The sequence below is a fragment of the Oryctolagus cuniculus genome, chromosome 21, assembly GCF_051225735.1.
Source record: "Oryctolagus cuniculus isolate XC-2025 breed Fujian yellow rabbit chromosome 21, ASM5122573v1, whole genome shotgun sequence".
NCBI lineage: Eukaryota > Metazoa > Chordata > Mammalia > Lagomorpha > Leporidae > Oryctolagus > Oryctolagus cuniculus.
In genome coordinates this window covers 11,645,665-11,657,548 of record NC_142887.1, presented here as the reverse complement: position 1 = coordinate 11,657,548, position 11,884 = coordinate 11,645,665, and positions in this window count along the sequence as shown.

The window sequence follows — 11,884 nt, the reverse complement described above, 5'->3', positions numbered from 1 at the left end:
AAAAAAAAAGAAGAGGAAGAAAGAAATTCTGAGGAATACATTGTGTCCTGGTCCCAGTGTGAGAGCACTAGATTTTGAAAAGATATCTTTCTTTTTTTTTTTTTTTTAAAGATTTATTTTATTTATTTGAAAGACAGAGTTACAGAGAGAGGTAGAGACAGAGAGAGAAGTCTTCCACCCACTGGTTCACTCCCCAAATGGCTGCAGTGGCCAGAGCTGTGCTGATCGAAGCCAGGAGCTTCCTCCAGGTCTCCCACGCAGGTACAGGGGTCCAAGGACTTGGGCCATCTTCCACTGCCTTCCCAGGCCACAGCAGGGAACTGGATTGGAAGAGGAGCAGCCGGGGCTCTAACCAGCGCCCATATGGGATGCTGGCGCTTCAGTTCATGGCTTTAACCCACTGTACCATAACGCCAGCCCCAAGATATCTTTCTTTATTTGAAGGCAGAGTGGCAGGAAGAGAAGGAGGGGGAGACAGAGCTCTTCCATTCACTGACTCAATCCCCAAATGCCCGCAGCAGCCAAGATTAGGCCAGGATGAAGCCAGAAGCCTGGAGCTCTATCTGGGTCTCCTATGTAGTTGATAGTGGCCGCCACCCACTGTCTCCCAGATGCATTAGCAGGAAATGGACCCATTGGAAGCATGTAATAGCAGGGGCTCAAATCAAATGCTCTGAAATGGAATGTAAGCGTCCCGAGTGATAGCTTGTCCACTGTGCCACAACTCCCGGATTGACAATACGCAATCCACCGTCAGAGTTTGGACTCTCTCGCAGGGGAGTGGCGAGAGCACTGGATTAGGTTGCCCTAAAGGATTCTTGCTAAATAGACCTGTTTAGTCAAGGTGGCATCTTCTACCCTGAATTTATTATCTCAACACGTATTTGGGTCAGTAACTTGAAACTGAACAATCTTAATTGATAAAAGAAGAAAGATTATAAAAGTCAAAAATAGCCATGATATTAATAATAATAAATATATTGGGGCCGGCGCCGTGGCTCACTTGACTAATCCTCCACCTGCAGTGCCGGCATCTCATATGGGTGCCAGGTTCTAGTCCCGGTTGTGCCTCTTCCAGTCCAGCTCTCTGCTGTGGCCCGGGAGTGCAGTGGAGGATGGCCCAAGTGCTTGGGCCCTGCACCCCATGGGAGACCAGGAAGAAGCACCTGGCTCCTGGCTTTGGATCGGCGTAGCTCCGGCTGTAGTGGCCATTTGGGGGGTGAGCCAATGGAAGGAAGACCTTTCTCTCTGTCTCTCTCTTTCACTGTCTGTAACTCTACCTGTCAAATAAATAAATAATAAAAAATAAAGTGAATAAATCTTTAAAAATAAATAAATATAGTACAGTTTGAGAAATTTAAAATGAAATGTGTGGGCCCAGCACTGTGGTGTAGCAGGTAAAGCCACCACCTGCAGTACTGGCATCCCATATAAGTGCTGGTTTAAGTTCAGCTGCTCCTCTTCCGATCCAGCTCTCTGCTATGGCCTGGGAGAGTAGTAGAAGATGGCCCAACTGCTTGGGCCCCTGCACCCATGTGGGAGACCCAGAAGAAGCTCCTGGCAGCTCCTGGCTTCAGATCCATGCAGCTCCGGCTGTTGCAGCCATCTGAGGAGTGAACCAGCTGATGCAAGACCTTCCTTTCTGTCTCTTTCTCTGCCTCTGCCTCTCTGTATTTCTGCTTTTATTTATTTATTTATGTATGTATTTATTTGAAAGAGAAAGACAGAGAGAGAGAGAGAGAAAGTCTTCTATCTGCTGGTTCCCTTCCCAGATGGCCGAAATGGCCGAAGCTAGGCCATTCTGAAGCCAGAAGCCCAAGGACCCCTGGGATCAGGGGCCCAAGGACTTGGGCCATCTTCCACTGCTTTCCCAGGCCACAGCAGAGAGCTGGATCAGAAGTGGAACAGCTGGGACTCAAACTGGCACCCATATGGGATGCTAGAACTGCAGTCAGTGGCTTTACCTGCTACACCATAGCACTGGTCCCCTGCCCTGTTTTAAACATAACCTAGGATTCAGCTCACTTCATTACAAAGTATCTGTGTGTGTGTATGTGTTAAGTGGTGAAATAATTAGCTATTCAAATAAAATAGGTCATTCTAAAGAGTTAACTCTAATTAGAGGAAATAAGAATTCAATTGAATTGAGTCACTTGAAACAAAAATATCTTTAGTGCATAGTTAAGAGCTATGTTTGGAAATCTTGCCAACATTGCTCAAAAAGGCTAAGGGTGGCTTTTGGCCTAGCAGCTTAGATGCCCACATTCCATGTTGGAGTGCCTGCTTTCAATGCCAGGTTCCAATGCCTGACTCCCACTTCCTGCTGGTGTGGGCCTGGAAGGGAGTAGTGACAGCTCAAGCAATTGGGTTCCTGCCATCCATATGGGAGACCTGAATTGAGTTCTAGCCTTCTGGCTTTAGGCCAGCCCAGTCTCTGCCAGTGTAGGAATTTGAGGGGTGAATGGGATTTCCTCTTTCAGTCTCTTGCTTTTCTGTCTCTCTGCCTCTCAAACTAACAAATAAAAAATTTTAAAATTGGGTGAATATTTGGCTTGGCACTTAAGTATCTACTTAGGGCATCCTGATCTCATATCAGAAGGAGTACCTGGGTTGGAGTCCTGCCTCTGCCTCTGATCCAACTTCTGGCTAACGCACGCCCTGAGGGGAGCAGATGATGGCTCAAACACTTAGTTCCCTACTGCACCCCTGGGAGACCCAGATGGAGTTCCTGACTCTTTTTCTTTTTTCTTTTCTTTTCTTTTTTTTTTTTTTTTTTTTAGATTTTATTTATTTATTTGAGAGGTAGAGTTACAGACAGTGAGAGGGAGAGACAGAGAAAGGTCTTCCTTCCATTGGTTCACTCCCCAGATGGCTGCAATGGCCAGAGCTGCGCCGATCCGAAGCCAGGAGCCAGGAGATTCTTCCAGGTCTCCCACATGGGTTAAGAGGCCCAAGGACTTGGGCCATCTTCTACTGCTTTCCCAGGCCATAGCAGAGGGCTGGACTGGAAGAGGGGCAGCCGGGACTAGAACCGGCACCCATATGGGATGCTGGCGCCACAGGCAGAGGATTAACCTACTGCGCCACAGCATCTGCCCCAGTTCCTGGCTCTTGACTTCAACCTGGCCCAAGCCCAGCTGTTGCAGGAACTTGAGGAATGAACAGCAGATGGGAGATCTCTGTCTGTCTTTTTCTGTCTGCCTTTCAAATAAATAAAATTAATTTAAAAATAAAAAAGAACTGGTCGGTGCCGCGGCTCACTAGGCTAATCCTCCGCCTAGCGGCGCCGGCACCCCGGGTTCTAGTCCCGGTCAGGGCGCCAGATTCTGTCCCGGTTGCCCCTCTTCCAGGCCAGCCCTCTGCTGTGGCCAGGGAGTGCAGTGGATGATGGCCCAGGTGCTTGGGCCCTGCACCCCATGGGAGACCAGGAAAAGCACCTGGCTCCTGGCTCCTGCCATCGGATCAGCGCGGTGCGCCGGCCGCAGCGCGCCGGCCGCGGCGGCCATTGGAGGGTGAACCAACGGCAAAGGAAGACCTTTCTCTCTGTCTCTCTCTCTCACTGTCCACTCTGCCTGTCAAAAAATAAAAATAAAAAAAAAATAAAAAATAAAAAAGAACTAATCTTTCTTTCTTGCATAGGTAAAATCAGAAAATTTCAGGGCAACTCTCCTCAGCTCAACTTTCTGAATCCCTCCATCTCTGGATGCTCCCTTGCTCATTCTCCAGCTGATTTGATGTTCGTCTTTCATCGCGTCTGTCTAGTGTGGTTGTAAATGTGCATGAGCGTCAGCCTGTCTGTCTGCCTTAGATCGTAAACTGTTAGGAGGTGAGAGGCAAGATGTAGGTAATTCTCTCTGTGAATCACTTAGTGTGAAACAGCGTCACTCATGATTAGGGATTTAATAAACACGTTCTTTATAATCTTTGGGATGAGACTGAGTCCCACTTACTGTTTTCTGACCCTTGAGCGCTTCTCAACAAAGGTGGGGAAAGTTGATCTTATTTACTTAACAAAATAATTCCAGGAGCCATGATGTGGCACAGCAGCCAAGCCACTGCTTGGGACGCTCAAAGCCCTTATCAAAGTGCCTGGGTTCCGGTTCTGCCTCTGCTTCTGATACGGCTTCCTGTTGATGAGCACACTGGGAGGCAGCAGGTGATGACCTAAGTGCTTGTGTCCCTGCCACCCACATGGGAGACCCAGGTTGAGATTCCAGCTCCAGGCTTTGGCCTGGTCCAGCCCTGGCTGTTACGGGCATTTGGGAGATGAACTAGTGGATGAAAGATCTACGTGTCTCTCTGTTGTTCTGCCTTATAATTGATAAATGAGCTTAAAAACATTCTTCATTTGAGAGCAGAGAAACAAAAAGGCAGATGAAAAGTTCCCATCTGCTGGTTTACTCCCCAAACTCCTAAAATATCTGAGCAAGAGGAAGTGAGGAATGAATTCCAGAGCCTGGAACTCAATCCAGTTCTCTCACATGGGTGGCAAGAACCCAATCACTTCAGCCATTGCTGCTGCTTCCATGTTCCACATTAGGAGGAAGCTGGAGTCAGGAGCTGGGGCTGGGGAGTGAATCTACTGAACCCCAACATGGGATGTAGGCATCTGAAACAGTGTTGTAACCACAATGGCAAATGCCTGCACTGATCTATTTTTTAAAGATTTATTTATTTATTCAAAAGACAGAGTTACAGAGAGGCAGAGAGAGAGAGACAGGCAGAAAGAGAGGTCTTCCATCCACTGGTTCACTCCTCAGATGGCTGCAATATTTGGAGCTGTGCTGATCCAAATCCTGCGCAGGTGCAAGGGCCCAAGGACTTGAGCCATCTTCTACTACTCTCCCAGGCCATAGCAGAGACCTGGATCGGAAGTAGAGCAGCCTGGTCTTGAACCGGCATCTATACGGGATGCCAGCACTGCAGGCAGTGGCTTTACCAGTTAACCCACAGTGCCAGCCCCTGATCTACTTTTTTTTTTTTTTTTTGACAGGCAGAGTGGACAGTGAGAGAGAGAGACAGAGAGAAAGGTCTTCCTTTGCCGTTGGTTCACCCTCCAATGGCCGCCACGGCCGGTGCGCTGCGGCCGGCACACCGTGCTGATCCGATGGCAGGAGCCAGGTGCTTCTCATGGTCTCCCATGGGGTGCAGGGCCCAAGCACTTGGGCCATCCTCCACTGCACTCCTGGGCCACAGCAGAAAGCTGGCCTGGAAGAGGGGCAACCGGGACAGAATCTGGCGCCCCGACCGGGACTAGAACCCGGTGTGCTGGCGCCGCAAGGCGGAGGATTAGCCTAGTGAGCCGCGGCGCCGGCCTCTGATCTACTTTTAATAACATGATAAGCATGAAAGCTTATGTTAAACGTGATAACTGAGGTTTAGCAATGATATCCACTGGTGAATTTTGAAATACTATATTTTCATGTTTCTGTAGCTGTTTGATGTTAGCTGTACTAAGAAACTTGACTTGAAATAAATGAATTTTAAAATTTGATCCATTTCAGTGTGAAATTAATATTCTGTAGAATTCACAGAGTACTGACTTTCAAATACATAAATGGAGAATTACATTTTATTTTGATTTTATCAGTTGTAGTTAAGGATAGGATGGTTTTTAAAAATATTTATTTATTTATTTATTTCCATTTCATTTAAAAGGCATAGAGACAGAGAGGACTTCCATCTGCTGTTTCACTCTCCAAAATGCCAACAACGGCCACAGTGGGGCCAGGTCAAAGCTAGGAGCCAGGAACTCCATCCAGGGCTCCCATGTGGGTGGCAGCGACCCATGCTTGAGCCATCACTGCTGCTTCCCAGGGTCTGCATTAGTAGGAAGCAGGAATTAGGAGCCAGAGTTGAGAATCCAACCCAGACATTCTGAAGTGGGATATAGGTGTCCTAACTTCTTACTTCTAGGCTCAATACCTGCTCCGACTTCTGTGTTTTTTTTTTTTTTTTTTACAGGCAGAGTTAGACAGTGAGAGAGGGAGACAGAAAGGTCTTCCTTCTGTTGGTTCACTCCCCAAATGGCCACTTGTGGGGAGCAAACCGGACTAGACTGAGTTACTGGAATTAAGACTTATTCTATGCATCTGCTCTCCCACAATATGGCGCTGGGAGAGAAGTAAACAGCTTCTGCACAGCTGCCTCCAGTTCAACCAATGGACTGTAGGGCTTGCTCCTGATTGGAGGAGAGCAGCGTGCTCGGCGTGTGGGCAGCCGAGTTAGGATTGGCGGAGGAGGACTATAAAGGAGGAAAGAGACGGCATGCACCAGGAACATCTATGGGGAACATCTAAGGGGAACACCTGTGCAGCCCCTGAGAGAGCCGGCCGGCGGTGTGCCGCTCCCCTGCGGAAGTGGGGAATGTGGCAGGGGGAACCGCCCTTCCACGGAGGTGGAAGGGACGGTGGCCAGCCCGGGAAGAACCAGCAGCAAACCCGGGGAGGGCCGAGCAGACGAAAGAACAGCGCAGGGTCCTGTGTCGTTCCTCCATGAAGAGGGGGAGCGACACCACTGTAGCCGGCACTGCGCTGATCCGAAGCCAGGAGCCAGGTGCTTCCTCCTGGTCTCCCATGCAGGTGCAGGGCCCAAGCACTTGGGCCATCCTCCACTGCACTCCCGGGCCACAGCAGAGAGCTGGACTGGAAGAGAAACAACCGGGACAGAATCCAGTGCCCCGAGCGGGACTAGAACCCGTGGTGCCGGCGCTGCAGACGGAGGATTAGCCTAGTGAGCCGCGGCACCGGCCCCAACTTCTGTGTTTTTAATAATCCTAAATCTCTGTTTCATATTACATGTGGAATAAATACAATATGCTTTCTCTTAGCTTTTCTAAAATATGTTTATTCCTTGGTATGGAATTGGTTGTGGTTTGGGGTATTATTAGATGTGTGCAGGCACAGTTCTGCAAAGCTTCATCAAGCAGTCACCAGACAGCTTCAGCCTTTGAAGCCTGGACTGACTTTGAACGCAACATAAAAAGCGATCAGTTTTCTCAACTTGCCAGTACAAAAGCAGGAGCTTTAGGGCTGAGAGGTTTGGCTTCTGGTCCCATTTTTGCCTGTAGGCAGATGCGTGATTCTGAGCACGTTGGACTCTTCTGAGAGGCAGCTTCTTCCACAGGGAAATGAGAAGGGTACATGAGATGATCTTGAATACTCCTTCTGGCTCTACATTCTGAAATTCTATAATAGCAATGGACTCATTTTTAAGTCTAGAATCTCTAGCTCATGCTAAGACTGATAGGCCATCTCACACCTTCTTACAAAACAAACATTAAAGAAATAGGGAACTGGCTAATTAAAAAAAAAAAACTAACTCTGATGAGCACGTTGTTTGCTCTTGGAGGCATTCATATACAGTGCATTAAATACAGAGCTTACTGCAAGCAGGCAAACTCTGAGATTTCCCCAACAACTTCAACAGAAAAGACCAAGAAGTCAACAGCCAGAATGCACCCACAAAATAAGTCACGTTTCCCAGTGTGAGGAACCACCAAGCCCTGACACTGCTCTGGACCCTGCTCACCTTGTTCACTTCAGGAATGATGTCTTTACCCACGTGATGCTACCATGTCACATGACTTAGAATCACAAGTGCTTGCATTGCTGGTGGCCTTAAAGTGACTGTCACCTTGGGCAGGCTTTTTGCATATTGGTTGAAGATGCAGCTTCAGACCTCAGCGGTACGTATTAGAGTGCTTGGGTTCAAGTTGTGGCTCTGCTCCCCAATCTAGCTTCCTGCTAATGTGCACCATGTGAAACAGCAGATGGTGGCCCAAGTACTCGGGTCCTGGAAAGCCATGTGGGATACCTGGGTTGAGTTCCTGGCTTCTTTATTCCATCTCTACCCCTTTTGTTTTTGTTTTGTTTTTAAAGATTTATTTATTTGAAAGTCAGAGTTATATACAGAGAGGAGAGGCAGAGAGAGAGAGAGAGAGGGAGAGAGAGAGAGAGGTCTTCCATCTGATGGTTCACTCCCCAATTGGCCACAAGGGCCAGAGAGAGAGAGAGAGAGAGGGAGGTCTTCCATCCGCTGGTTCACTCCCCAATTGGCTGTAACAGCCAGAGCTGCGCCGATCCGAAGCCAGGAGCCAGGAGCTTCCTCCGGGTCACCCACATGGGTGCAGGGGTCCAAGGACTTGGGCCATCTTCTACTGCTTTCACAGGCCACAGCTGAGTGCTGGATTGGAAGTGGAGCAGCCAGGTCTTGAACCAGCGCCCATATGGGATGCTGGCATTTCAGGCCAGGAATGTTAACCCAATGCACCACAGCGCCAGCCCGGACCCTCCCTTTGTTTTTGAAAGGTGGAATTAGAGAGAGAGAGAGAGAGAGAGAGAGAGAGCGAGCGCAAGCTTCTATCTGCTGTTTTACTCACCAAATGGCTTCAACAGCCAAGTCTGGACCAGGCCAAAACCAGGAGTCTGGAATTCCATCTGGTCTCCCACATGAGTGGCAGGGACCCAAGTACTTGAGCTCTCAGCTGCTGCCTCCCAGGGTGTGCAGAAGCAGGAAACTGGAATCAGAAGCAGGAGCAAGGACTTGAACCCAGGCACTCTGATATCAGACACAGGAGTCCTTTTTATTTTTTTTTTTAATTTTCATTCCTTTTTTTCTTTTAACATTTATTTTCATCTACTGAAAATGCAGGGCAACAGCAGATTCAAGGGAAGCACAGCACTGTCAACACAGCCCTGCCAACACTTCGCTTTCAGACCTTGGGCCTCCGGAGCTTTGAGAGGATGTATTTGTTGCTCCAATCACTGGCTTTGCAGCAATTTGATACTGCAGCCCTGGGAAGGCAGTCCACCATTCTGAGATTCCTTGACATCTCAGTAGTCTGAGTTCCATATATCCCTTTTCTCCAGTGGTTGGCACCTGTGGTTAGTCGATGATTTCAGGTATGAATTCTAGGGTGCCATTGTGCAGAGCCTGTATTTCAGTGAGAGGTGAACTGCTTCTCAATACTGGATGTTTACAATACCCATAGAGAGGTCTTATGTGGATGCAGATTTACTGGACAAGAATGAGCCTGTTTTGCAAGCTCTGCCTCTTTATTAGAAGAATAGTAACACAGGTAAGTATAATACCGCAAGTGGGATAGGAGAGTTGGCAGCTGTTCTAACTTTCATCACTGCCTCACTGAGCCTCAGGCAAGAGAGCACACTTCTGTGACTCAGTTTACCAAGCCGCATAAAGAAGAAAATCTTGTCTCTTTTCTGCCTACTAAGGAGGATGATGGGGGAAAAAACTTTTAAATGCCACATCTTCAGAGAAATATCAACTGGTCCCACCTTATTTGTTTTACTCTCTGGGAACCACTTTAAAGTTCTGCTTGTATTTCCCTTTCAGGATCCTTCAAGTCTTCATCAGACTTTCACACGTTAAGTCTCTGGTTAATAATCATTATCTCCATTTTGCGGGTGGAGAAACTGAAGGCAAAAGAGGATTACTTGTTCAAGGCGACAGAGTAATTTACCGGTAGACTTCCCAAAAGATTACGTGAGTCCAAAACTAAGGATTCTTGGGAGCCATCTGTTCTCCAGTTGCAGAGGTGGCTTTGTGAAGTCCAGTAAGGGTTGTTGACACCATGTAGAGGGAGTGGATTAGACAGCTGGAATTCAGATAGAACCTGGCTTAAGCAACCAAATAGAGAGAGACTTTTTCGTTCTACCACTGAACAGATTTTACAATCTGTCAACAACTTTGGCATTTGCAAACTTGGGTTAAATGAAGATGGTAGGAGAGTCCTTTTGTTCTACCATGAAATATAAGCCATGGCTACAAAAAGGATGGATTACCTTGACTAGGTCCAACACTCAGATGGTTTTGTGTGGCTCATATCTAGGCAACCAAAATCAAGCACTAATTTAACGACCCAATTTAACTCAGATGGGGGTAGGTGTGGTGTGGGTAGAGAGATACAAGTGCTGGGGATGAGACAAGAGTGGCAGAATGTAGAGAAGTGTTAAAACTGGGTGATGAAAACATGAGGGTTCATTCTACTATTCTGTTTACTTCATACATGTTTGAAATATTCCAAAAGAAGAAACAGTTTTGTGCTACAAGTTGCTAACCAACTTATAAAAAGCTCATATTGTCTTCTCCCATGACCTTTGAGAGAGTCTGTTAGTAGAATTATAATAGCTCCCCTTTCCTCTGATTGTTTTATGAATACACACACTCCTGAGAAAAACAGATTGTTCAGTAACTTAAAATTTAGACAATGAAACTTTTGCTTATTTTTGAACTTTAGAGGTTTTGAAATTATTTAATTGACTTTGGGCAGTTGTAAATTCAATAAAATAACTCTTTTTTCAGGGATTAAAGAAACCTCAGAGAACAGCCCACCAAGCAGTTAAGCCACAACCAAGTATCCCATGTGTCTTGGCCATCCTACTTTTTGTCTCTGGAATTCACAGTATTAAGATGTCTTGATTATAAGCTGGGAAACAAATCCAATTTTCCTGAACCACAATTGGCACAATTAGTTCACAACTGAAAGAGGCTTGTCATTATAGAAAGTTTGAGACAAAGAAAAATATTGCCGGCACCGCAGCTCACTAGGCTAATCCTCTGCTGGCGGCACCGGCACCCTGGGTTTTAGTCCTGGTTGGGGCACTGGTTCTGTCCCGGTTGCTCCTCTTCCAGGCCAGCTCTCTGCTGTGGCCCAGGAACGCAGTGGAGGATGGCCCAAGTGCTTGGGCCCTGCACCTGCATGGGAGACCAAGAGGAAGCACCTGGCTTCTGGCTTTGGATCGGCGCAGCATGCCAGCCATAGTGGCCATTTGAAGGGTGAACCAATGGAAGGAAAACCTTTCTCTCTCTCTCTCTCTCTCTCTCTCTCTCTCTCTCTCTCTCTCTCACTGTCTAACTCTGCCTGGCAAAACAAAACAAAAAACAAAGAAAAATATTGAGGGGCCAGCGCTGTGGTGTAGCAGGTTAGGCCTTCACCTACAGTGCCAGCACCCCATATGGGCACAAATTCTAGTCCCAGCTGCTCCACGGTTGATCCAGCTCCCTGCTGGTGCGCCTAGGAAAGCAGTGGAGGACGGCCCAAGTGCTTGGGCCCTGACACCCACGTGGGAGAACCAGAAGAAGCTCCTGGCTCCTGGTTTCAGACCAGCTCAGCTCCAGCTGTTGCAGCCATTTGGGGAGTGAACCAGCAAATGAAAGATCTCTCTCTCTCTCTCTCTCTCTGCCTCTCCCTTTGTCTGTAGCTCTGCCTTTCAAATAAAATAAAAAGAAAAGAAAAAAGAGGAAAATATTTAATCACGTAATGCATCTCTTTTATTGAAGAAGTGTGATGGGGACTGGCATTGTGGCGAAGTGGGATAAGCAGCATCCTGCGTCGGAGCGCAGAGTTGAGTTCTGGATGCTCTGCTTCCAATGCAGCTCTCAGGTAATGTGCCTGAGAGGGCAGGAGAGGAAGGGCAGAGTGCTTGGAGCCCTGCCACCCATGTGGGAGACCCAGATGAAGCTTCTGGCTCCTGGCTTCAGCTTGGCACAGCCCTGGATGTTGTGGCCATTTAGGGAAGTAAACCAGTGCATAGCAGGCATCTCTCTCTCGCTCGCTCTCTCTTTGACTTTCAAATAAATAAATAAATCTAAAGACAAAACATTCCCCAATACTGAAATCTCTCCCTACTCATGGTTGCTTTAATTCCCACTCTGCACCTACCTTAGCTCTTTTTCTGTTGTTCCTCAATATTGTTATAACAGCTTTAGTGAGATAGAATTCACACAGCAGACAATTCATTCATTTAAATGATACAATTCAGGGCTGGCTTTGTGGCATAGCAGATATTAAGCCACTGCCTGCTGCGACAGCATCTGATATGGATGCTGGTTGGAGTCCCAGCTGCTCCACTGCTGATCCAGC